We start from the raw sequence: 23540 nt of genomic DNA, 5'->3' as shown, positions 1-23540 counted from the left end.
CAGGACAGAACCCCAGGTCTGTGTGCACATGCGCTTGGGCCCTGCCCCGGATGCTCTCTGAGCCAGGCCAGGGGTCGAGCCACTCATTCCACACCCATTGATGGAGCCCCCACCACATGCCAGTCTGGGTCCTAGGTGTTTGGGACATGGCAGCAAACCAAACAACAAAAGTCCTCACGGAGCTGACATTCCACTGAGGGGGTGGGTACTGACCCCCTCCCCCCCACAAATATGTATAAACAATCTGTGTGGCGCTCAGCGCTGTGAAGGAACAAAGCAGAGGGAGGGGTTAGAGGGCGACACGGTGGGGCAGTGCTGCTCCATGCAGGCGGGCCAGGGACCTAACGGAAGGAGGAGGCAAACACGTGGCTATTCGAGGAAAGGGCAGCGGAGGCAGTGGAGACAGAGACAGCAAGCCAAACCGCCAGAGGCAGACGGAAGCGTGGAATGTGCAAAGACCAGCGGAGCAAGGAGATCGTGTGGCTGGAGAGGAGAGAGCTGGGAAATGAGGTCAGAGAGAGGTCGGGGCCGTGGGGGACCTTGGGGCCAGGCAAGGACCCTCGACTTGCTTCTTGAGTGCAATGGAGTCTTGGTAAGGTTCTGGGCGGGAAGAGACCCGATTACGCAGAGGCCGCGTGGCAAGGGAGATGCGTTGACGTCCTCACCTCAGTACCTCAGCCTGTGACCTAATTTGGAAACAGGGTCTCTACAGAGGTAATCAAGTTAAAACGAGGTCATCAGGGTGGGCCCTGATCCAGTGTAACTAGTGTCCTTATAAAAGGGGAATTTGGACACGGGACAGACATGCACAGCAGGAAGACACTGTGAAGAGACACAGAGAACGCTGGGCGAAGGCTGGAGGTATGCTGCCACCAGCCTGGCACACCTGGGGCCCTCGCAAGCTAGGAGAGGCACAGTAGGACCCTCCCCCCAGGTGACAGAGGGAGCAGGCTGCTGACACTTGACTTTTTGGTCTTCTGGCCCCCAGAGCTGTGAGACAATAAACCCAGCTTGTGCCCTGCTTGTTGCGGCAGCTCCAGGAGCCTCATCCACAGCCCGTGACGTGATAGCCACATGCCCACCTTCCTTCTGGGGTGGCAGAGACAAACTCATGCCCCCATTGACCCTGTGAAGAGACGGAGGCTCAGAGAGGTGCGGTCACTAACCCCATCACACATCAAGTGAGCACAGTGCCAGGACTCAAACCCGGGTCTGCCCGACTCCAAGGTCAACGCTGCTCTGCCCAGGAGCAGGGCGTGTGGCTGGAGGCCAGGTGGCCAGGTGGCCAGTGAGCCTGGAGCAGCCCAGGAACCGGGGCCCACCTCTTCAACTTGCTCTTGGCCTCTCCCCGTCCTCCTCTGTAAGCCAGGCAGTCGCCCTGCCCTGCTGGCCTCCAGGGCTGTTGGGTGTCACAGCCTGGGTCATTGGGACCCACAGAGTATCCCCAACTACATGGCATTTCCCACATGGCAGGGGGAGGTGGCGGTTAGTGGCTCACTGGTCTCAGAGCCAGAGGTTTGGGTTCAGGTTCACTGCTGCCTGGTTGTATGACTTGAGCAAGTCACCACCTGCCTCTCGGAGCCTCAGTTTCTTTGTCTGTGAAATGGGACTATGAACGGAGCTCTGCCTTCCCTGCAGGGCGGCTGTGAGGGTCCAGTGAGGTCAGGTAAGGGATGAAGCTCAGAGGGTGGTATAACTGGGGGCCTGTGGGTAGAGGATATAAAGTCCTGCCTGGGGCCACCAGGACACCGTGTCCCCAGCACTGGCTGATTGGTCGGGTCTAACCCAGAGTGGGAAGGAAGAGGGGTCAGGTTTGGGAAGATTCTGAAAGCTCCAACTCCCCTCCCTAGCGCCCCCCACCCAGCCATCTCTCGGCCCCCAGGGTTGCTGTGGGCAAGGGAAGATGGAGTAGGATAATTCATGGTAGAAACAGATCAAGCACTTAGCCCGTGCATTTTTGTTTTAATGTAATTTTCATAACAGCTCTGCAAAGTGGGTGATGTTGGGCCCATTTTATAGATGAGGAAAGTGAGGCTCAGAGAGACAAAGTAATTTGCCTCAGATCACACAGCCAGGAAGGGACAGGGCCAGGATTTGAGGCCAGGCCTAACTCCACACACCAGTGCCTTTTCCCTTTCACAGAGGCTCCTTCATGTCGTATCTCATGAGCCTGACATTTGGTGGAAAGCCAGGTGGGGCCCAGAGAGGGGATGGAACTTGACTGAGACCACGCAGAAGGGCAGGGACCAGACCTCAGGTCCACGCCTTTCTTCGTCTTCAGAAAGTGGGGCTCAAGGGCAGACGCCCACGCAGTTAGCGAACCCCAGTTATAGGTCTGGAGCTTTCGCCAGCCCTTCCTGGTGTGGAGGAGGCAGTGTGGTGCTGTCAGGAGGAGGAAATGGGACTGGCCTGCGGCACGTACCAAAGAGGGCCAGACAGTGTGGTCCAGGCTGGTGCTCGGTCTCTAAGAACAGACAGACCTCTGCCTAAAGCAAGGAGCCACAGGGCAGCTCGGGCAGGGGAGTCCTCAGCTGGGCTGTGGATGCCCTGCCAGTGGTTCTGGCCCGTGGTGACGTCCCGCAAGCATGGCGTTCAGTCCCAGCCCTGCTGAGTCACCCCGGGCGGCAAAGGCCCTGTGCCATCTCGCTTCCACTGCCCAAGAAAGATCAGGAGAGAGAACGTCTTGAATGCTGCTTTATTGCAATAAGTTTGTCGATTCAGCTCATTACATTTAATTAGAATTATTTAATTAGAATCTTAATAAAAGAGTAAGGCAGGAAGGAGGCTGAGAAGCGGAGGGAAGGAAATCGTGCTGAGCGTAAGAAGTAGACCCAGCTGGGCGTGGAGTCGGGAGGGGCTGCCAGGATGCTTGCCTGGAAGGTTGGGGAAAGGGGTCTGCACCTTCCGGACCACCAGGGCCCAGGGACCTGGCAGTGGGGAGAGGGGAGCATGCTGGGCTCTTACCACTTTACTGAGTGGCGCCTGCGTGCTGGGTCCTGCGCTGAGGACACTGGGCATGTGGAGGTGAGCAGAACCCACTTCCTGCCCTCAAGGGAAGCAGACAAGAAGCCAGATAGCCACAACACCCGGTGGCAGGGCTCTGATGGTGGAGGCAGAGGTCACCATGCCCGCCATCGACGGGGCCGCCTCGGGGTTAGAAAGGCTCTCTAGAACACGGATGCCTGCGGTGACATCTGAGCCTTGAGTTGGAGTTGGCTGAGGAGAGGAAGGGCTTCAAGCAGTTTGGAGGGAAGGCGATGAGCCTGAGGCACCTTTTGGGGGGTAGGGTGGAGGGGAGGTTCAGAGCAAGGCCCTGGAGCCAGGAGGTGGGTTCCCAGTCCCGGTGCCACCACGGTGGACCCTGGCAAGTTATGCCCCCTCTGAGCCTCATTTACTCACCTGAGCATGGGGCCAGCAAGGGACCCACCTCACAGGGCTTCTGTGTGGTTAGATGACCCCATACATGTAAAGTGCTTGGAACAGCAGCCAGTTCTTGGTCAATGCCGTGTGCATTACTCCTAGGATGGTTGTTCTTATCATCCGAGTGCGGATGTCCACTGAGTGGTGCGTTACACAAGTCTGGGTGGGGACATAGCTCTGGTAGTCATCAGTGGAGCCGCGGGTGTGGGTGGGCACCACAAGAGAGAATGACGGACACTGCTGCCCCCAGCACCTCCATTTCCTCTTTCCTCCTTCCCTGAAGGATCTGTTTTTTTCTGAGATCTGCCCCCAACAGAGCCCTCACTCTCCAGGGCAGCTGACCCCACAGTGCAGCTCCAGAGAGGGATCTGGTGAGACTTGGCCCGTGGGGTCCTGGCATTCCCCTGGTGCTCGTTCTCAGTGAGGCTGGAGAGCCAACCTGGTTCCACGGTCAGGGGAGAGAGACTCTCTTCCGCCTCCTTCTCTCGCTCCCCTCTCCCTCCTGGGCACACACACAAAGAAGCAGGTAGCCCCATTGCCACCCCTCAGGGAACCAGACCTAGGATGAAGCCAATAGTGTGCTGGTAGTATACTTCTCCAAAAAAAAAAAAGAGCACTGATTTGTAGCGGATGCTGATTTCCATGGTGTAAATATCCCGTCCATGGCCAATTTCAAGCTGCCAACGTGACATCACTAAACACAGAGTTAGGATGCACACAATCGGCTCTCTTAAGCCAGCCTGAAGCTGGCTCCAGCACGGCTGGATGGAGCCATCGTGGAGGATGGTGGAGCTGAGGGAGAAAATCACCAGCACCTCTGGCAGCACTGGGGGCCGCTGGGAGCTGTGCCACGTCAGGAGCCCACCTACCTATCCTGGAGCTCCACTTCCAGAGTTTTCTGTTACTTGCAGCTGAATGCATCCCACCTGCCGCAGGAGGCGGAGCAAGAGGAGAAGAGGACCCAGGACCAGCCCTTGGGAACTGTCAGCGTCAATGCAGCAGGCAGAGGAAGAGGAGGCTGTGAACTCAGCCACTGTTGTGATTTGGCAATGCAAAGGGCTAGACTTTACATTCGCTTTCCACAAACTTAATCCTGCCGCAGGAAAAGACAAGAGAATTCTTAGCCCAGCTATAGAAAGTTCCTAGGCTCCAGTCTACGGCTAGAGCCAAGAATTTGGGGATTGAAGCTTGTTATTCTTTTTCTTTTCCTTGTCCAGTGTCGGCGAAGCAGCCGCCCTATCTTTGAAATCTTCATGCCGTTCGTGTGTTCAATGGTGACTCAGGCCCTCAAAGCTTTGCCTTCAATGGCCCTTTTTCCCAGATGGCCACATGCCACAATTTAATTTAATTAATTTAATTTAATTGGCTGTTTCACCACTACATACCACAGGCTGCTAGATTCTCAGCCCCGGATACTAACTGGATTTTCGCCACCTTCAGCCCCAACTAGACCAGATAATTATTTCTCCCATTTCCCAGAGAGTGTGTTGTCTGAAATGCACCCTCGCAGACCAATTTCCAAACCAGTCAAGTTTCTGGGTTGAAAACAAGGGAAACTGACCCTCACTAATTTCAGCAGAACAGGAACTTCTTGGAAGGACACCAAGGAGCTCAGAGAATCGATTGGAGAGCCAGGCTCCAGGAAAGGGCAGACAGAGGCTGGCAGCTCAGGGCTCATGGAGGGGTCCCTTTAATAAACATTCGGTTTGGTGCTGCTGCTGGGGCTGCTGTCACTGGACATCACGGCCTGGGCACTGCCACTGGCCCCACGAGTGACCTCTACTGTCCTACGCAGCACCTTTGTGGTCCCCGAATTCAGGGTGGGCTCCTGATTGACGGAGTCAGGTCATGCGTCTTCTCCTAGCTGACCAGGGGGAGTGTCAGTTTCCGCACTGGGAGGACAGAGCCACCTCCCTCTAAGGTTCACCCCATGTGTAGTCCCCCAAAAAGAAAGGGGTTTGTGGGGCCAGCCCAGTGGTGCAGCAGTTAAGCTCGCATGTTCCACTTCGGCGGCCCGGGGTTCGCTGGTTTGGATCCCGGGTGCAGACATGGGACAGCTTGGCACGCCGTGCTGTAGGCGTCTCATATATAAAGTAGAGGAAGATGGGCACGGATGTTAGCTCAGGGCCAGTCTTCCTCAGCAAAAAGAGGAGGATTGGCAGTAGTTAGCTAAGGGCTAATATTCCTCAAAAAAAGGGGGGGTTTGAAAGCTGAGCAGGGAAAACAACCCCCCCAAAAAATCAATGTCCACCTTGGTTAGGCACCACGCTAACATTTTGCCTGCATTATCTCAATTTAATCTTCACGGTTATCTTGTGAGAGGTGTTACTTTAATCCACTTCATTTTACAGCTGGGAAACAAGCTCCGAGTTTCTTCATCAGTAATACCCTCAGAATTTGGGGGTACTGTGAGGATCAGGCTGGATGCCATGAACACCAGACTGCTCAGAGCCAGGCTTCTGGAAGGGTTGCCCTAAATTTAGGCCAGCCATGGTCTTTGGGCCTCACAAAGACTTTGGGTGGGAAAAGCCTGTCCAGTCTGAACACTTCCTAATTCTAGACACTGCTGTTGGCCTGCCCAGTGCAGGTCCTGGACCAGGGGACCCCATCCCGGGGACTGTGGCAGCCACAGCTGAGCCAAAGAGCTTCTCACCAGAAGCAGTGTGTCAGGAACCTGTATCCTCTGGGCCGTCTGTCATGACCCTGGCTGTAGCCAACAGCCTGAGGTGGGGCCCACTGCCATGTAAACTAAGAGATGCTGGGTTCTCAGAGACAGGCGTGTGAACCCCTCACCCCACAGCCGGAAAGAGGAGAAAGTATCTGAAAAAGAGAGAGAATCATTGACACTGGGGCCTCCTGCTGGAGGCTCGGTCTCCCCTATCAGACTAGGAGTTCCTGAATCTGAGGGGGTCTCCCCGCCTAGACTGGAGGCTCCTAAGAGTGGAGTGACATCTCTTCCAACATATCAGGAGGTCCTGTGTGCAGGGCTGTCTCCAACCTTGGGCTGAGCTTGCTAAGGGTGGAGTGTCTCTGGGGCATCTGAAGGCAGGGCTGAGTGTTCTAAGAAGTCGGTGTCAGCAAGAGCCACACAGATTGAGGATTGGGAACAGCAGAGCTAGATAAAACCTGATTGCACTGAAGGGAACTTGAGACCCAGAGAGGGGCAGGGCCCTGCTGCGTTCATCCCCAGGGAGTAGCTGACCAGGGCAGAATCCCAGGACTCCTACCTCGCAGCTGGGAGGAATTGGGGTAACAGGACAAGATGTGGCCTTGGGAATGCAGCTCCCAGAGCCAGGCAGGAGGAGGCAGCCCTGTGGGGACCCAGGCTCAGGGCTAGGCTGCCACTCCCACCCCTTGGAAGCGCATCCTGTTTTGTGTCCTGGATGTTTGAGTCCTTGGCCAGCTTCCTGCGTGATTGCTTCATGCTACAGAGGCTGACAGATGTGCACAGCTGGAGGAGGGGCTCTTGATGGAATCCAGCCCCGCCCAGGGTGGGCTTAGGCCATGGGAAGTGGAAATCTGAGTTCTAGTTTCCACCTTTATGGGGTTGTGTGGCCCTGGGCAGGGCCATGACCTCCCTGGGCCTCAGATTCTTTTCTGTCTAGTGGGGGAAGCTCTTCATTCTTTCATCAGACATTGACTGAGGACCTGTGATGTGTCCGGCTCTGTGCTCGTCCCACGCTCAGGCCAGACCCAGCGGTTCCTGCCTTCAAGGCGTTTACGCCCCGGGAGCTGACAGTGAGCATCTCTAGCCAGTTTTCTGAGTGCGCGGAGTGCAGGGGTCTTCACAGGAAATAGTTTCATTTTTCTCCAATCACCGGCCCCAGCTGTGCGGTGGCAGATCCCAGGGTGTTGTGGTCACATTCAGTTATTATAAGGCCATCTGTTTGAAATCCTAATCCCAGAGGCAATTGAAAGCTTTCCCTTGCTTTGTCCTCAGCCATCAGACTTGAGGGACTTGGAGTGTGTGGGTGCGGGGGTGTGTGTGAGTGTGTGTGTCTACCCAGCCCTCGGGGGGAGACTGGTTCTTCCTCGTCTCCTGGCTCCAGTATCTTGGAGCATTTGGGGTCCACAGTCTTGTTCTGGGATACTTCCCTCCCCCTCCATTTTTTTCAAATTTAAATTGAAATGTTTAAAAAACTGTAGTAAAAGATACATAAAATCTACCACTTTAACTACTTTTCAGTGTACAGCTCAGTGGCATTCCGTACGTTCACATTGTTGTGCAGCCATCACCATGATCCATCTCCAGAACTTTCTCATCCTCCCAAACTAAATCCCTCTCTGTTTTTAAATAACAGCTGAATTGAGATAAAATTCACATAACATACAATCCAACCATTTAAAGTGGACACGTTAATGGTTTTTAGTATTTTCACAGGGTTGTGCAGCCAGCATTACAATCAATTTTAAAACATTTGCATCATTCCCAAAAGGAAATCCCCTTCCATTAGAAACTGTCCAGCCATCCTCCACCACAGACCCCCCACCTTAGCCAACCGACAATCTATTTAATTAAATTAATTTAGATTTAATTTAATTAGCTGTTTCACCACTACATACCACAGGCTGTAGGTCTCTGTGGATTTGCCTATTCTGGGCTTTTCGTACAAATGGAATCATACAATATGTGGCCTTTTGTGTCTGGCTTTTTTCACTTAGCGTAATGTTTTCAGCGTCCACCCGTGCTGTCACAGGTGTCAGTACCTCCTTCCTCCCTCTCTGTTTTTAAGGCGTAGCTTCTCTGGGATGGGGGCTGAGGGCACGGGGGTTCAACAGCCAGCATCTCCTTGTTGTCCACCCTGGCTGAGCTCCTCTCTGGATTAATCCTGCCATTGCCAGTGCCCTCAGTGTGGCGGGCTTGTGGATGCTGGCTCTCCGCTGGGCACAAGTGTGTGTTCTTTGGGGGTCCTGTGGGAGCCCTGACCTCCACGGTCCCCTGATGTGGGTACACGGCTCCTCCATAACCTCTGCCGTCCTCCACTCCCCCGCCTGCCCCAGTCTGCCCAGTGACTCCTGTCTGCCCCACAGGGCCCCTTGTGTGGTGGGGTGCCTTCCTGGACTGGTACCAAAGATGGCATCAGCCCAGCTCTTTTCTCTGACATCTGCTGACCCTCAGCAAATGGCAGGCATGCCAGCTGCCCCATTGCCAGGCCGTTCCACCCTGCCGTTTCTCTCTACTTCTCTCCTCCTCTGCTAGATGGGCCCTGGGCCAGGACAAGTCTGCCCCACCAGCAAATGTTCCCGGGAGGGAGATGCCAACCTCGCCTCCTAGCGGGGAGCTTCCTGCTTCCATACTAACAAGTGATTTTCTTGGTACCTCTCCCACAGGATTGGTTGGGTGGGTCTCTGGGGGAAAAGGGAGAGAAAATCCATAGCATCCGTGTGAAACTGAAGCTTTAGACCCCCGAAGAATCCCTCTCCCCTAGCCCAGTCCCCGACGCAGAAGGGTGGCACTTGCTGTGGGGGTGCCAGGCTCACCCTCCCAGAAAGCTCCAGAGGGGCCCCTGGGCCCAGCCATTGAAGCTTCTCTTCAGAATGTGGGGTGCTCAGCAATTATTCACCCCCGCTCTGCACCCCACTTGTCAATTCTGGGGAAAATGAGAAGGTCCCTCCCAATACCCCATCAAACATGTAATCCCACCTTCACGTGACCGTCCTGACAAGTGGTATGAAAGCAAGTGTAGAGAATGCTCTGGTCCCAGCTGGAGGTGCCCCGAGGAAGTGAATTTATAGGACAGACCAGGCTGAGAGATCAGCATGTCCCAAGGTCCTGAAGCAGGAAGAATGTGGCACGCTGAGGAGACGGAAAGTCCAGTGCCTCTGGGGCAGCGAGAATGAGAGGAGCGTTAGGATAAGGGGTGAGGCTGGGCTGGTGGTGGCACCGGCAGCAGCACCAGCATTCCTAGGCCGTTCATGCTTTACAGCACTTCTCACCTAACAATCACCGGAGACGAAATGACTCTTATCCCTCTTTATGGATGGACGTACGCATCTTGCTCAGAGAAGGGAGACTTGTCTGAGATCACACAGTAGATCCACAGGGAAGCTGGGATTTGAACCTGGGTCCAGAGCTGGAACTTCACCAGTGCAGAACAGGCCTGGCCTCTGGGTCTATGCAGCTCTTCTGTGTTCCACGACCCCAGCAGACCCAAGCGGGGAGTCTATCCTGACCCCCATGCACCCTTTCTCTTTACTGCCTCTCCTAGGAGCCTGCCTGGGGTGGGATGGGGCAGGGAGGGGTCAGTCTCAGAGACAAAGGAGGCCATATTGGCAAGAAAAGGAAGGCCTTTGGTGTTGACAGGCCTGGGTTCTGGTCCCCAAGCTGTCCCTCACTGGGCTTTGTGAGCCAGGGTCAGTCCCTTCCATCTCTGATCATCAGTTTCCCCATTTTTCAAATACCCTTCTTAGTTTATTTTATTCCCATTTTACAGATGGCCCAGAGAGGGGAAGCAAGGCAGGCCTCAAACCTAGCGCAGGACTCTTTCCTCTGCTCCTGGCCATTGTCGTCTCAGGGGTCTGGCAGGGCCAGTCCCAGGGGACTCACGGTGGGCGGTTGATGCGGAGGCCCAGATTTCTGACCACTGGTGGTACTGGGGCTCTCATGGTGGTCAGGCCGGGGCAGTGCAGCCTGAGCCACGTCCTTCTCCCTGCGCCCGTCTCTGGGCCTGCCTGGGAGCTGACTCATTTCCCTGGGCCCCGCCTGCCCTGTGCAGACCATTCCCTGAAGACACCAGACTCCGGCAGTGCCACAGCCTCGCAAGGGCCTCGTACCCAGATCCGTGCTTCCTACATACCGTGTGTGCATGTGAGTGTGTGTGTGTGTGTGTGTTGGGCCCGGGGAGGTTAGAGGGAGGGGGCTGAGTTAGGGGATCTGCAGCAGGGGTGTGGCTTCAGCTGGGCTGAGGGTGGCATGTGTCTGTCCTCCCTGGACTTCTGCTGCCTACTCCCACCCTGGGCACAGCTCAGACTCCAGGCCTGGGGGACAGGGAAGCCAGACCCCTGATGGTCTTTCCCGTCTCAGATGCAGATTCACATCCCTGAGCCCCAGCCCAAGGCTTAACCCCGACTCTGGCTCCAGGCTAAGACCCAAACCTGCCCCGATACTGAGCCTTGCCCCCAGCTCCGGTCTAAGCCCTGATCATAGTCCCAGACTGAGCCCTGGCCTTGTTCTAAAACTAAGCCCTAATCTTTTTTCTAGACTGTTCTTTGACCCCAGTTCCAGGCTGAACTCTGACCCAATTCCAGACCATCCTCTGACCCTGGTCCCAGGCTGGGCCTTTACTATAGATCAAGCTCCAGATCTCGCCCCCAACTAAATCTTGACTCTGGTCAGAAATTCAGTCGCGATCTAGCTCTAATTTTAGTCCTGACCTGAGTCCTTGGCTGAACTGTGACTGTGGCCACAGACTGACCTCTAATCTGCAAACATACCAAGCCGTGGCCTGAAACCCAGGCCAGTGGGAGTCATGAGCCCTTCAAATGGCAGAATTCAGGCCAGAATTAGAAGGATTGTTAGCGCTTCCCTGGGCAGAGTTGTGGAAACTGCGCAAAGACACAGAGGGCGAAAGTGGAAAAAGAAAGTGCCATCTCGAAGATAAGAAAGCAGTGACCGAGGACTGGCGTCCAGATTGGGAGTGGGGTGTGGAAGGATTCTGGATGCAGAAGCCACAGTGCTGGTTCTAATCAGGCTCCATCACTTATTACAACTTTATTTTGCATGAGCCCAGTGGCCTCATTGAGTCTGTTTCTTCGTCTTTAGATGGATCCACCTGCTTTCCTCTCGTGGTGTACGGCTCCTTGAGAGCGCTGTTTCCCATCTTGCCTTTAGGTCTTCTTACAACCGTCCCCTTGCCTGGGCCACTGTTCTGTCCTTGCCCGCCCCTGCATGCCCAAGGCGAAATGCCCCTTCCTCTAGGAAGTCTTCCTGAAGCTCCTCATGGTGGAATAAGATGCACCACGCGGGTCGCTGTGCAGTGAAAGGCTTGGTGCCCCGGCTCTGCAGGCAACCTTCACCCTTCCGCTGTCACCCCACGCAGGATTGCCCACATCCTGTTGATTGATCAATGACTGATGGCAGGAAGGAAAATCAAAGCCTCTTCCCAGCCAACTCAGGACAGCTCTGAAGGCTAGCCTAGTTCCAGCGCTCCCAAAGGGTCAGCTGAGGTCACTGGACCTGTACTGGGGTCTTTCCTTCCCCCCACCCAGCTTCCTGCCCCTCCCTTCCACCGGTGTTGATCTCAGAATTCCCTAATAAACACCTGCATGCTCACCTCCATCACAGATTCTGTCTCCAGAGAGCCCGGCCAGTGACACCGGTCCAAGTCCTGAGTTACTCCCACAGCCTTTGTCCTGCCTTTGTAACACTCATAACAAGGTGGGGTACTTCCTTGTTTTCTGTCTCCTCCCACTGGAATTGTCATGCAAGGGGGCATGGACACACGGTGCGGATAGAGATCCCTGGGAAAAACTCAGAGGCAGAGAAGTAGTAGGGTGCCCGCAGTCGTCCGACCTCTCATCATCCTCAGCATGGGTTCCCAACCTGGCAAATATGTCCTCAGTATGGCCAGTGTCCCAGCAAAGAGGGGCCTGCCTCCGCCAGCAGGCTGGATATGCCACAATCTCTAGGAGAAAGGACCTACCCCACATTGTTGGCTTAAGAGGGAGGAGGGAACGTGTAATTTTTCTAAGTAACAAGAAGTATATCAAGGGATGTCTGGGCGTGAGCGACACTAGGGAGCATGCTTGCCAGGGCCAGGGCCGCACCCCGAGGACTCTAGGAGAGCCTTGGAGAGTCTCGGCACGCAGGAACACTGATACCCGCCAAAGGTGATGTCAGCTATTCCTCCCCCGACGGGCCTGGTCCAGCCAAGCCAGCTCTCTACTAAGCTACCAAAAGCGGGGAGAAAATGAGCCTCCAGGGCCCTCTAGACTTGTCTCTCATCAAAAATATATGCTTCATGAGGGTAGGAAGTGAGTCTGTCCTGTTCCCTGCTCAATAAATTATCTATGTGCTATGGATAAATACATGAATAGATCAAGAGATAAGAGATGGAAAAGCAATTTACAAACCTGAAGCGTTATGCAAGGCAGAGGCTAAGTGGGGGAGAAATGCTTCTTCTAGAAGTTATTCCTTAGGAAGGGCCAAAGGAAAAAGGAGTCTATTAATAGACCCGATTAATAAACATCAGCCAAGGTAAATGTTAACAGGAAGTCCCTCTGTAAACGTGGGCGGGCTCTCCGGTGGGCTCAGGGTAAGCAGGCAGGAGGGCGGAGAAGGCATCCTCCCTCTCTTTTGCTCAGAGAACGTTCTTGGTCCCAGGGGAGCTGCCTCCCTCGTCCCAGAGTGGGGGCCACAGCCCAGGCTTGCTGCCCCCTGGAAGCTCACCTCACTCTGCTACCTGGCCCCTTGGATGTTCCTTAAACACGCCAAGCTTATTTGTGCCTCAGGATCTTCCCCCTTGCTGTTCCCATTGTCCCTCTTTCCCTCACTTCCTTCACCTCCTCAGAGAGGCCTTCCTGACTCCAGTCTAAAATAGCAGCCACTGTCCCCATCACTGCCCATCTTTTCTTTTTTTTTTAATTCCCCAACTCTGTTTTAATTTATTCAAAGGACTTATTACAACCAGAAATTGTATATATAATATATATGGTTTTTAAATTTTTTTTTTATTAATGTTATGATAGATTACAACCTTGTGAGATTTCAGTTGTACATTTTTGTTAATCATGTTGTGGGTACACCACTTCCCCCTTTGTGCCCTCCCCCCACCCCCCCTTTTCCCTGGTAACCAGGTTTTTAAATTTTTTTAATTTATTTTTCTTCAACTTCCCCTCTGGAATAAGACAGACTTTTTCTGTGCCATTTACTGCTATACCTCCTAGAACAGTGGTGGCACTTAAGCAGGCATTCAGCAAAACTGCTGAATGAATAGTGAGGGGTGAACAGGACAGAGTCGCCAGCTCGCCTTCTAATAGGCAGTGCTGGCAGTGAACCGGGCAGTTTCTCAACCGTGGGCTGAGTGATGGATGAAAGATGCAGGATGCTCTGGGGGCAGTGAAGAAGGGCATCTGAACCTGCTGGGAGGGTGAGGGAAGGCTTCCGGGATGAGGCCACAGCTAAACCAAGACCTGGGGGCTCAGTAGGAATTCCCCAAGTAAGAGAGGGGAGGAGAAAGTTCCTGGCAGAGGAATGTACATATTCAAAGCCCCGAAGGCAAGAGACAGCCTGGAAAGTTAGTAGAATGTAAAGAAGTTTTGTGTGTCTGGATCAGAGTTGGGAGGCGGGAAGAGATGCGGAGGAGACTGAGTGGTGGGCTGGGCAGGGGTCTGCTCACAAAGACTCTGGAGCAGAGCTTAAGCCTGGAAGTGACATGACCAGATCATATTTCTGCATACCAGTGTTTTCTAAACATTCGTGATCTTCAGGAATTTTGCCACATCCGGCATCTGTTGTCCCGGTAACAAATACTGTTTACTTAATATTTGATATATAACTGACTCACTTTACTGGAATACACTCATTTAAAAGGGAAACCCTTTGTAACACTATCCTAATTTGTGTTGTATCTACAAAGTGACAGTAAAACTAAACCTAATGAAAATGAAATAATGTTACATTCTATCAGCTACCTAAAGCTCTGATCCCAAAGTCTGCCTTCTCTTGTTTAAAAGGGAGATTAGGGGCCAGCCCCAGGGCCGCAGCAGTTAAGTTCACACTCTCTGCTTTGTCAGGCCTGGCATTCGCCAGTTCAGATGCCAGGTGCGGACATGGCACCACTTATCAAGCCATGCTGTGGCAGGTGTCCCACATAGAAAGTAGAGGAAGATGGGCATGGATGTTAGCTCAGGACCAAGTGTCCTGAGCAAAAAAAACCAAAAGAGGATTGGTGGCAGATGTTAGCTCAGGGCTAATCTTCCTCAAAAAACAACAACAACAACAACAACAAAAAGACTAAAAAATAAAATAAAATAAAAAGGGAGATTAATGTGTCAGCGAGGTGTCAAAGATACAACAGCACCAGAAGGAACTTTCTTCTTGATGTAATCATAAGATTGACAGAGGATTCGCAGAGAATCTCTTTCTTGCTATGTGATTCAGTGTTACTTCAAACTATGTCTGGATTTCTTCTAAGATTATTTCATAACTACATAAAATAATCTTACACATGACCTGTGGTACAATTTCCACATGTTGAGAAACTTACTGTAAACCTTTCAGATGTCTTTGACTGAATGGGAATAGGGAATGGAAGAGGAAATGGGGTAGATGGCCAAGAAAATTGAACAAGCCAATCAACCAAATTTTATCCCCTTACTTCCCTTACATTGTAAAACTACCCACCCATCCAACCACCTGGGCATCACCTGCCTGCCCATATGTCCATCCACCTTTTTGCTTCTCTGCTCGCCCATCCACAAATCCATTTACTTACCCGCTTGCTCACCTGCCTGCCCATCTACCTGAGAATCTTCTTACCTGTCAAATATATGCACCCACTCCCTCCACCCAACTGCTCGCCTGAATACTCCCCATCCATTCCCTGGCTAGCTATCTACTTCCTATCCATCCATCCATCCATCCATCCATGCATGCATGCATCCATCCATCTATCCATCCATCCATCCATCCATCCATGCATCCATCCATCCATGCATGCATCCATCCATCTATCCATCCATCCATCCATCCATCCATGCATGCATGCATGCATCCATCCATCCATCCATCCATCCATCCATGCATGCATCCATCCATCTATCCATCCATCCATCTATCCATCCATCCATCTGTCCATCCATCCATCCATGCATGCATGCATCCATCCATCCATCCATCCATCCATCCATCCATGCATGCATCCATCCATCTATCCATCCATCCATCCATCCATCCATGCATGCATCCATCCATCTATCCATCCATCCATCTATCCATCCATCCATCTGTCCATCCATCCATCCATGCATGCATGCATGCATGCATCCATCCATCCATCCATCCATCCATGCATGCATCCATCCATCTATCCATCCATCCATCCATCCATCCATCCATCCATCCCACACATTACGTTCTACGCTTAGTGTCTCAACCCCCAGTTTTCCTGTTCTTTCTGAAATAGAAACCATGCCCATGCCTCTTTCTTTGAGTTCTGATTTGATTCTTGCCCTCCCTGACCTCTTACCTTCCCTGGGTCTCCTCCTCCTCTCCACCCTGGTCTTATTTTTCCAATAACCTTACCAGGGTGGAGTCCTAGACAGTCAAAGCTGAAAGGGACTGCAGAGACCATCGAGCCCAAAGCTTTCAGTTTCTAGAGGAAAGCCAAGGTCCAGGGCGGGCAAGGGCACAGCATGAGCCAGTGGCAGTCACAGAACCTTTCTTTGCCAAATGGGATCCTCCAGTCCCCACAGACCGCTCATGAATTTCTAAAATGGCAGGGCTCGAAAATCCAAGTTTTCCACTCAAGGAGGTGGCCTTGCAGGGGTGGGGGTCAGGGGTGGTTTAGTCTCTGAGTCCCTTCATCCCGATTTAACTAAAGGACAGAACTAAGCAAGATTTATTTATTCTCCTTTTTTGAAAAAAGGGTTTTGCTGCAAAGAAAAACAGTATAAACTCTGTGTTCTCATTCAATGCCCTCATTTCATGGACAAAGAAGAAGGTTCAGAGAGCAGAAGGTTCTTGCCCAAGGTCACACAGCAGTAAGTGGCAGACCAGGTTTGCTAACCCAGTTTTCCTGGCTTTGCCTTTTCCTTTGCGGAGCATCTGCTGGCTTTAGAGGGACCTGAGCTAAGGTAGCCAGAGAACAGGAAATGCTATTCTTCTAGCCTAGGACTTCACAGACTGGGCCCAGGGAGGGCAAGTGATCTCACTCCTGCCTATGGACTAAGGGCATAAGACATTTTTAAAAAATCAGATGAGGTGCTCTGGATTCCTCGGCTCCCTTCCCTGGGCCCTGGCTGCCAAAGGGAGGCAAGCAGGGCACCAACTCTACCCCAAGCCCTTCCTTTATGATGGCGCCCTCTCCTCAACAGCTGTCTTTTTGCTTTGCAAAATTCTGCCTGTTAAAGTTATGAGAACTGAGCTCACTTTGTTCGCTGTGATTGTGGGTTTTGTCACTGAAATTGATAATCCCTCTTGGGAGAGACACGAGATGCTTTCTTCCCCTTCACACAGTGCGCATCGCTCTCTGCTCCCTGGCGGAGGGCGGCCGTGTCAAGCCTCTGTAGACTCCTCTAGCTCAGCTGTATTTGAAACTCAGCATATCGATGTTCTCTGGGAGCTGGGGCCAAGCTCCGCAGCATCCGACCTTGTCCTGAGTCCTTCTACCGGCACCTCCTGTCACTCACAGTTTTCTGGGCTTGTCAACATTTGCTGAAGCGTCATCCTTGTTTATTTGCAGGGCAGCTTTAGGCCCTGCCCCTGGTCTTTTAACCCAGGTGAACTCATCTCTGCATAATATTATGCAGCTGTTAATAGCAGACTCTGGAGTCAGGTTGCCTGAGTTCAAATTTCAGCTGCACTGCTTACGAACTGTGTGCTCTTGGGGAAATTACTTAACCTCCCTGGGCTTCAGTTTCCTCATCTGTAAAATAGAGATATAAAATGATAAGAAGATCAGAGAAGATGCTTGCGCTGGGACCTGAAGGAAGAAGGGAAGACGAGGAGAGGGAAAAGAATTGTGGGCAGAGGGGGAACAGCATGTACAAAGGCCCTGTGGCAAGAGGAAGCAGAGCAATTACTAGGAACTAAAAGAAGGCCCAGGACTGTGGAGATACTGTAGCTTGGCTTGCTCAGCATCTTTTGTAGCGTGCCTTCCTGTTCCAGAGAGACTAAGAAGCTAGACTTCTGAAGCCAAGAATCCAGTTGTGATTTAGTTTCCATCAATAAGACCTACCATGCATCTTACATCGGAAGGTGGAGGCCAGGCTTCTCTGATTTTTGGGCAAGCAGAGTTATGGGGGTGTTTTATTTTCTGCACCAGCTGTTGCAGAGGGCTCAGTGTCTAGACCCTTGTTTTTGGTTGTAGGAGTAGAGCTTGGGGCGCCCATTCTGCTGGCAGGGATCAGGGAGAGGATAGTCCTGGAGTCAGCAGTGTGGGGGCAGCAGCCCCATTCCTCAGCTTCTTGATCATAGCAGAGGCTGCAGTATTATTCTGGGCATCATTTCTGGAGGCTCAGCCTAGAGGCGGCCTCTCCAGCTCTCCCAACAGCGCTGTAAGCACTTTCCCTGTCTTAAGCCCCTTTCTGCTTGAATGAACTGGAGTGGTTCCTGTAATCTGAAGCAGAGACTGTGGTGGATTAAAAGGGCTGCAAATTCCTGTCATCAAGAAATGGAGCCTGGGGCCGGCCCCATGGCCGAGTGGTTAAGTTCATGCGCTCCACTTTGGCGGCCGAGGGTTTCGCTGGTTCAGATCCTGGGTGTGGACATGGCACCACTTGTCAGGCCACGCTGAGGCAGTGTCCCACATGCCACAACCAGAAGGACCCACAAGTAAAAATATACAACTATGTACTGGGGGGATTTAGGGAGAAAAAAAGCAGGGGAAAAAAAATGAAATGGAGCTTATATCCCCTGCCTGTCAACCCAGGCTGGCCCTGTGACTTCTTAACCAAAGGAAAGTGGCAGAAATGATACTTGATCAATTCCAGGCCTAGCCTTGAAGTTAAGAGCTGGAAGTTTGGCTTTTTATCTTCTGTAATGCTCATCTTGAGACACTCTCTCTCAGAACCCAGCTGGCAAGCTGTGAGAATCCCAAATCACATAGAGAGGCCACATGTGGCCTCTTGTCGACAGCCCCAGTTGAACTCCCAGGCCTCAGCCAGCATTGCCCACCAGACATGTTAGTGAGCATCTTGAAGGCCAGCTCAGGCATGCCTCCAGATGACTTCAGCCCCAGAAGAAACTCACAGCTGAGCCTAGTCAAGAATCATGGGAGATAATAAACAGCTATTGTTTCGAGGGCCTAAGTTTGGGTTGACTTGTTAAGCAGTAATAGATAACCAAAGCACTGACTGATACAGGCGAGGAAGTGAGATGAAGGCGGAGAGCCAGCAGGAGTGGGTTACGTGGAACCTGGTAGGCCACAGTCAGGAGTTTTGTTGTTATCCTAAGAGCAGTGGGAGACTGCAGAAAGGCTTTAGGTAGAAAGGTGACATGATTGCGTTTACCTTTCAGATGGGTCATCCTGCCTGCTGTGTGGAGGACAGAATGGAGGGGAGCCAGAGAGATGAGCCAGCCTGGACATCAACGCTGTTGAGGCAAGAGCTGAAGGTGGCTTGGGCTTGGGGAGGAGAGCAGCCGTTGGAAGGGAGCGAAGGGGTTGGATCAGAGAGACTCAGGAGATAGAATGATAACACTGGGTGATGGCTAGGGGACTGCTGGTAGTCCATGTGGGCTTTACCTGACGAGTTCCTTCTACTCTCTGTGCGCCCATTACTCAGAGTGGACACACAGAGTCACACAGTGGGAAGAGCAAGCGCTCAGCCATCAGACACACTGGGTGTTAATCCCAGACTCACCGTCTACCTGGTGTGTTACCTTGGGCAAGTCACCTAACTTCTCTGGACTTCAATTTTCCTCTTCAAATGGGGGCAATGAGAAGAATGATCATGGTCATTCCGGTGGTTTACTAAACAGTGCCTGGCACACAGTAGGCGCTCAATAAATATTTTTGAATGAATGAATTTAACGGGCTGGAATTGATGGCTTACGAGGAAGAAACGGCCTTAGTTTTCTCCTCCGGCTGCAAACTTCTGTCCAGGGCAGGTTTTCCTTCCTGACTCCTGATGATAATCAGGTAGATCTATGACTTTCTGGTCCCTTTTGGTCAAAATAACAGTTTCATTTTGCTATTTTAAAACTCACTTCCAGTAAGTAGAAAGTCCGCTTGGACCCAGGGAAATCTAACATTTTGATTTCTCATCCTGTTTGAAGCTCAAACAAGTCCCTCCTTCAGTGAGTACCTACTATGCGCCAGGCCCTGTGCTGGGGGCAGGTCGAGTCGCCAGATGAAATACAGGAGGCCCCATTACATTTGAATTCCAGATAAATTAGTGAATAACGTGTTAGTATAGATATGTCCCAAATATTGCATGGAGCACACTTACAGTAAAAATTGTTTGTTCCTTATCTGAAATTCAAATGTAACTGGACTTCCTGTATTTTTATTTGCTAAATCATGGCCTGGAAATGCCTTGGCCTCTGTCCTGCGGGAGTGTGAGCCTTCTCTGCCTCTGCCAAAGGCATTTCACTCCAGGTGAGCAGACAGGGCCAGGAAGGCCCTTTCTCGATGTCCCCTTCACACACTGACACTGTCCACATGGGGGAAGGCTGACCGTCCACAGGGGAGACTTGAGCTGCGCTCTTCTGTCCAACAGGTGGGCCCCGCTGCCTGGGTTTCCGCCGTGATAGCTACGATGCTTTGATCTTTGGAAGCTTGTTTCTTTTCAGATGGTTAGGAGAGCACATTTGCCTCTGGGTGGGTTGAAACCGCAGCAGCTAGCACTTTATGTGACATCCGACCGACCGACCGGGAGGAGGGGTTTCTGAGAACAAGATTCTGTGGTGGTTTCCTGGAAGGGGGTGCAGCGCTGCCAGGTGGGCGGGGAATTGCCTGACTTCAGAGGAGTGGGAGGGCCCCAAACTGGGGACCCTGGGCCCAGCCACCAGCTGAGCAGGACAGTCCCTACATTTCTCTGAGGAGGGCTGAGGAGAAGGCGCCTGGAGCAGGGCCTGGAGGAGGCCACTGTCCACCCGGGTAGAGAAAGGGAGGCACAGAGAGAGCTGGGGCTGGGAGGCGGGCAGGGACAGGCTGAGTGTGGATTTGGGCAAGGCCCTATCCTCTCAGGCCTCAGAGCCCTAGTTGGAGCAAAAGCTCTGCATGAGGCAGCCCATCTGACCCCCTGTCCCAGGCCCCTCTGCTCACTATCTCTAACACTGCATGGCAGGCTGGCCTTTCTGCTGGGCCCTGCAGAGTGTCTCTCCCAGGAGGGACCACTTCTGCTGTGTTTCTGTGTCTGCCACCCTCCCCCACCACGGACACCTGGGGCCTGGCACTTGGTGCCACACTGCGCATGCCCACAGGAGGGACAGCCTCTCTGCCACCTCCCCCAGCCCTGACCCTGGTTTTCTGAAGGAGCAGTAGCTGGGTACCGGGGAAGGCAAGGAAGAGAGCGGACCCACTCTCCTGTGTTTAGCACCTCCTCACCTTGGCTCCGTAGGTAATCACCGAGCCTTTGACGGGATTCATACATTGGGTTTCTTCCAGCTTTCCCCATTGCAGGTTTACGGTTCAGGGTTCTTAGTTCCCCCAAGTTACAACCCATCCATCTACTTTTCTGCCTTCCAAATTTTGTTAGTGCTGTCCTCTCTTCTGAGCTAATTATCCTTGTGGTTTTATGCCTTTTACAAAAATTCCTATTGCCTTTGCGTTAGTAGAGCATCAGGAGGGAGCAGAGCTGGGCGCGTGCTCAATCTGTCTTATTTAGCCAGAATTCAGAGTCCGTCTAATTTAATCTTCACAACAATACCAAAGGGCCAGTATGATTATCTGAATTTTCCAAATGAGGAAACTGAGGCTCAGAGAGGATGTCTGCAGAGCTAATAAGTGGCAGGACCTGGTACCACCCACAGCCCTCTGTCCCCAACACTGTTTTCACCAAACACAGCTCTCCTGGCAGTGCTCAGAGAAGGCTGAGACCTCCTCACCTCCACAGAAGTTGGTGTCTTATGTGGGGAAACCCCAGTTTGCCAGAAGGACGCCTTGGGGTGATCACGCCTTCCTGCATCTGAATGTGTCCTCTGACTGCGCCTTCCATAGGCGCCGAGGCGGAACGAGAGTGATCAACCACTGCGGATTGCAATTAACAATCGGAAACAACCTTCACGTCTGACAACAGTGGACTGAGTAAATAAATTATGTAGATCCATTTAAAAAATACTATCTGGCTGTTAGAATGATGAGGTAGAAGTATATTTAATTTTATGGAAAAACGCTCCTGACATATTGGTCAATCGAGGAAGCACATTTTCTAAGCAGTGGGTGCAGCATAACAACAATAACACACATATATAATAACAAATTAACAAAAAGTAATTAACATTTAGCTGCCATCCTTGAATATAGGTCCAAAGCCAACATCCAAAGTCAAAAGGAATTCTGTCTCCCCAGGCAGGAGATCAAGTCCCAGTGCCCCAGTATCATCGTCCTCCCTGCCCTCCCGCCCCATCCCTCGTGTCTGGAAGCCCACCGTCCACATCCTGTGAAGAAGAAAGCGCATCTGCTGCTCCCCCACCTCCTCCTCCACTTCCGCCTGGGCCTTAGTGAACCTCTGCTCCTGGAACACTGTGGGTACCGAGAACAATTTAAACAGAACTTTCTCTTTACTTTCAACCTGGGCCAATTGAAAGGTGTTGTTTTCCCCTTTGAGAGAGAGTAGGGGTAAGTGAATTAGCTAAAGGCAGAGAAATTAAGCAGCCAGTTGTTATGCTGGGAGGAAAACCCTCACTGCAGAGTAGATGAGAAAGAAGGGATCAAAAATGTAGCCACAGCCCATTTTATGAGACATTGGAGTTCCTTTTCTGAAGATCCTCTGGACTAGGATAAAGATTTATTTACTCAGGATGCTTTAGAATAGTGTGTTTCACGGTGAAGTTCACTAAGCATTACAGCTGTGCTGTCCCGTCCAGCAGCCTCTAGCCACGTGGGGCTTACGGCGCACTTGAAATGTGGCTAGTCTGAATCGAGATGTGCTGTAAATATAAAATGCACGCTAGATCATGAAGACGTGGCATGTAAAAAAGAATTTAAGCGATCTCATTTCTGAATTTTAAAATAATAATTGAAATGACAATATTTTGGATATATTGGATTAAATAAAATATATTATTAAAGTGAAATTCGCCTTAAAATTTTTTTTTTAGTTAAAACCTTTTTTAAAGCCCTGTGGTCTCAGTGGCTTGACACAACACATATTAATTTCCCATTTATGCTCCACGGCAATGCAGATGCGCAGAAGGTGCTGCTCATTGTAGTGGCACAGGGACCCTGGCTGATGCAGCCGCTGCTGTCTCCATCACTGTCAGTCACCTTGCTAGAGGGAAGGCCACAGCTCTGGAGGATGAGGCATTGGCAATTAAATGCTCTGGCTAGAAGCAACACTTGTCCTTTCTGTTCACAGCTCATTGGTCAGAATTAGTCACATGGCTCGACTCAACCACAAGGGGGCGGGCAATCCTACCATGTGTCCCAAAGATAGGGATCAAAGAATACTTGGCAAACGGGACAAAGGACTAGCTTGGTTTCTGTCAGCTTTTTTATTTCTTTAAAACATACAGAATAGAAGAATAGAAAAAGTAGAATGGAATAAAACAGGAAATATCACAGGGTATCACAAAGTTCTACAATTATGTTTGCGGCTCAGTGCATATTTGTGGAATGATGAAAATTCTTTCTGAAAAGGGACCGTAGCCACAACGAACATGTCTCTTTTCCTTGATCACTAACAGAGAGCTTGCCCACGGGTTCTCTCATGGAGGGTCTCAGGGCCTCCCTTCGCGGATGAAGAAGCTGGCTCAGAGACGTGAGTGAGCTGCCCAGGTCGCCCAGTCAAACAGCAGAGCTGGGACTTGGGACGCGTAAAATAACTGATGGAGCTCAAACTTTTCAAACTCCAATCTTTCTTCTCTCTCATGTAACAACCTTGAATCTTAAACTTGCTGTTCTTTACTCAAGAACAAGGCTGTCACCACAACGCCCGTTTGCCGCTCTGGCTTATTGATCTGGTTCTAGAAAACACTTGAAAGGTATAATGGATAAGGTTTGAGGAAACTTCCCATGATTGTTGGTCCGTGTGGTCTTCACCCAGCAGCCCCTGCCTGATGCCTCGGGCCCTTCAAACCATCCTAACCCCAGAGGGGCGGATCCTGAGACCCTGCCTAGAATCTGGAGCCTCAGTAACCCAAGGATGTTAAAAAATGACAGACACACACGCACACATGCACACTCACTCCCTGATATTAGCCAGTGGAACCGGATGACTGAATTACGCCAGGGTTTCATTTTAAAGACACTCTTTCGTTTCTAGCTTTATGGAGCTTGATGCAAGCTTTTAGAAAT

The 23540-nt window shown here is 51.7% G+C and overlaps 1 long non-coding RNA gene across 1 annotated transcript; it reads left to right on the top strand.

Annotated features, from left to right (window-relative positions):
• The first annotated feature begins 306 nt into the window (after positions 1-306).
• LOC139045348 (uncharacterized) lies at positions 307-22318 on the top strand. Its single transcript, XR_011503547.1, has 3 exons — positions 307-510; positions 18599-18681; positions 21091-22318. It is a non-coding gene; the product is annotated as an uncharacterized lncRNA (long non-coding RNA).
• Positions 22319-23540: the final 1222 nt, after the last annotated feature.

Source organism: Equus asinus, chromosome 5, assembly GCF_041296235.1.
Source record: "Equus asinus isolate D_3611 breed Donkey chromosome 5, EquAss-T2T_v2, whole genome shotgun sequence".
Taxonomy (NCBI): domain Eukaryota; kingdom Metazoa; phylum Chordata; class Mammalia; order Perissodactyla; family Equidae; genus Equus; species Equus asinus.
This window is presented reverse-complemented; position numbering and strand designations above follow the sequence as displayed.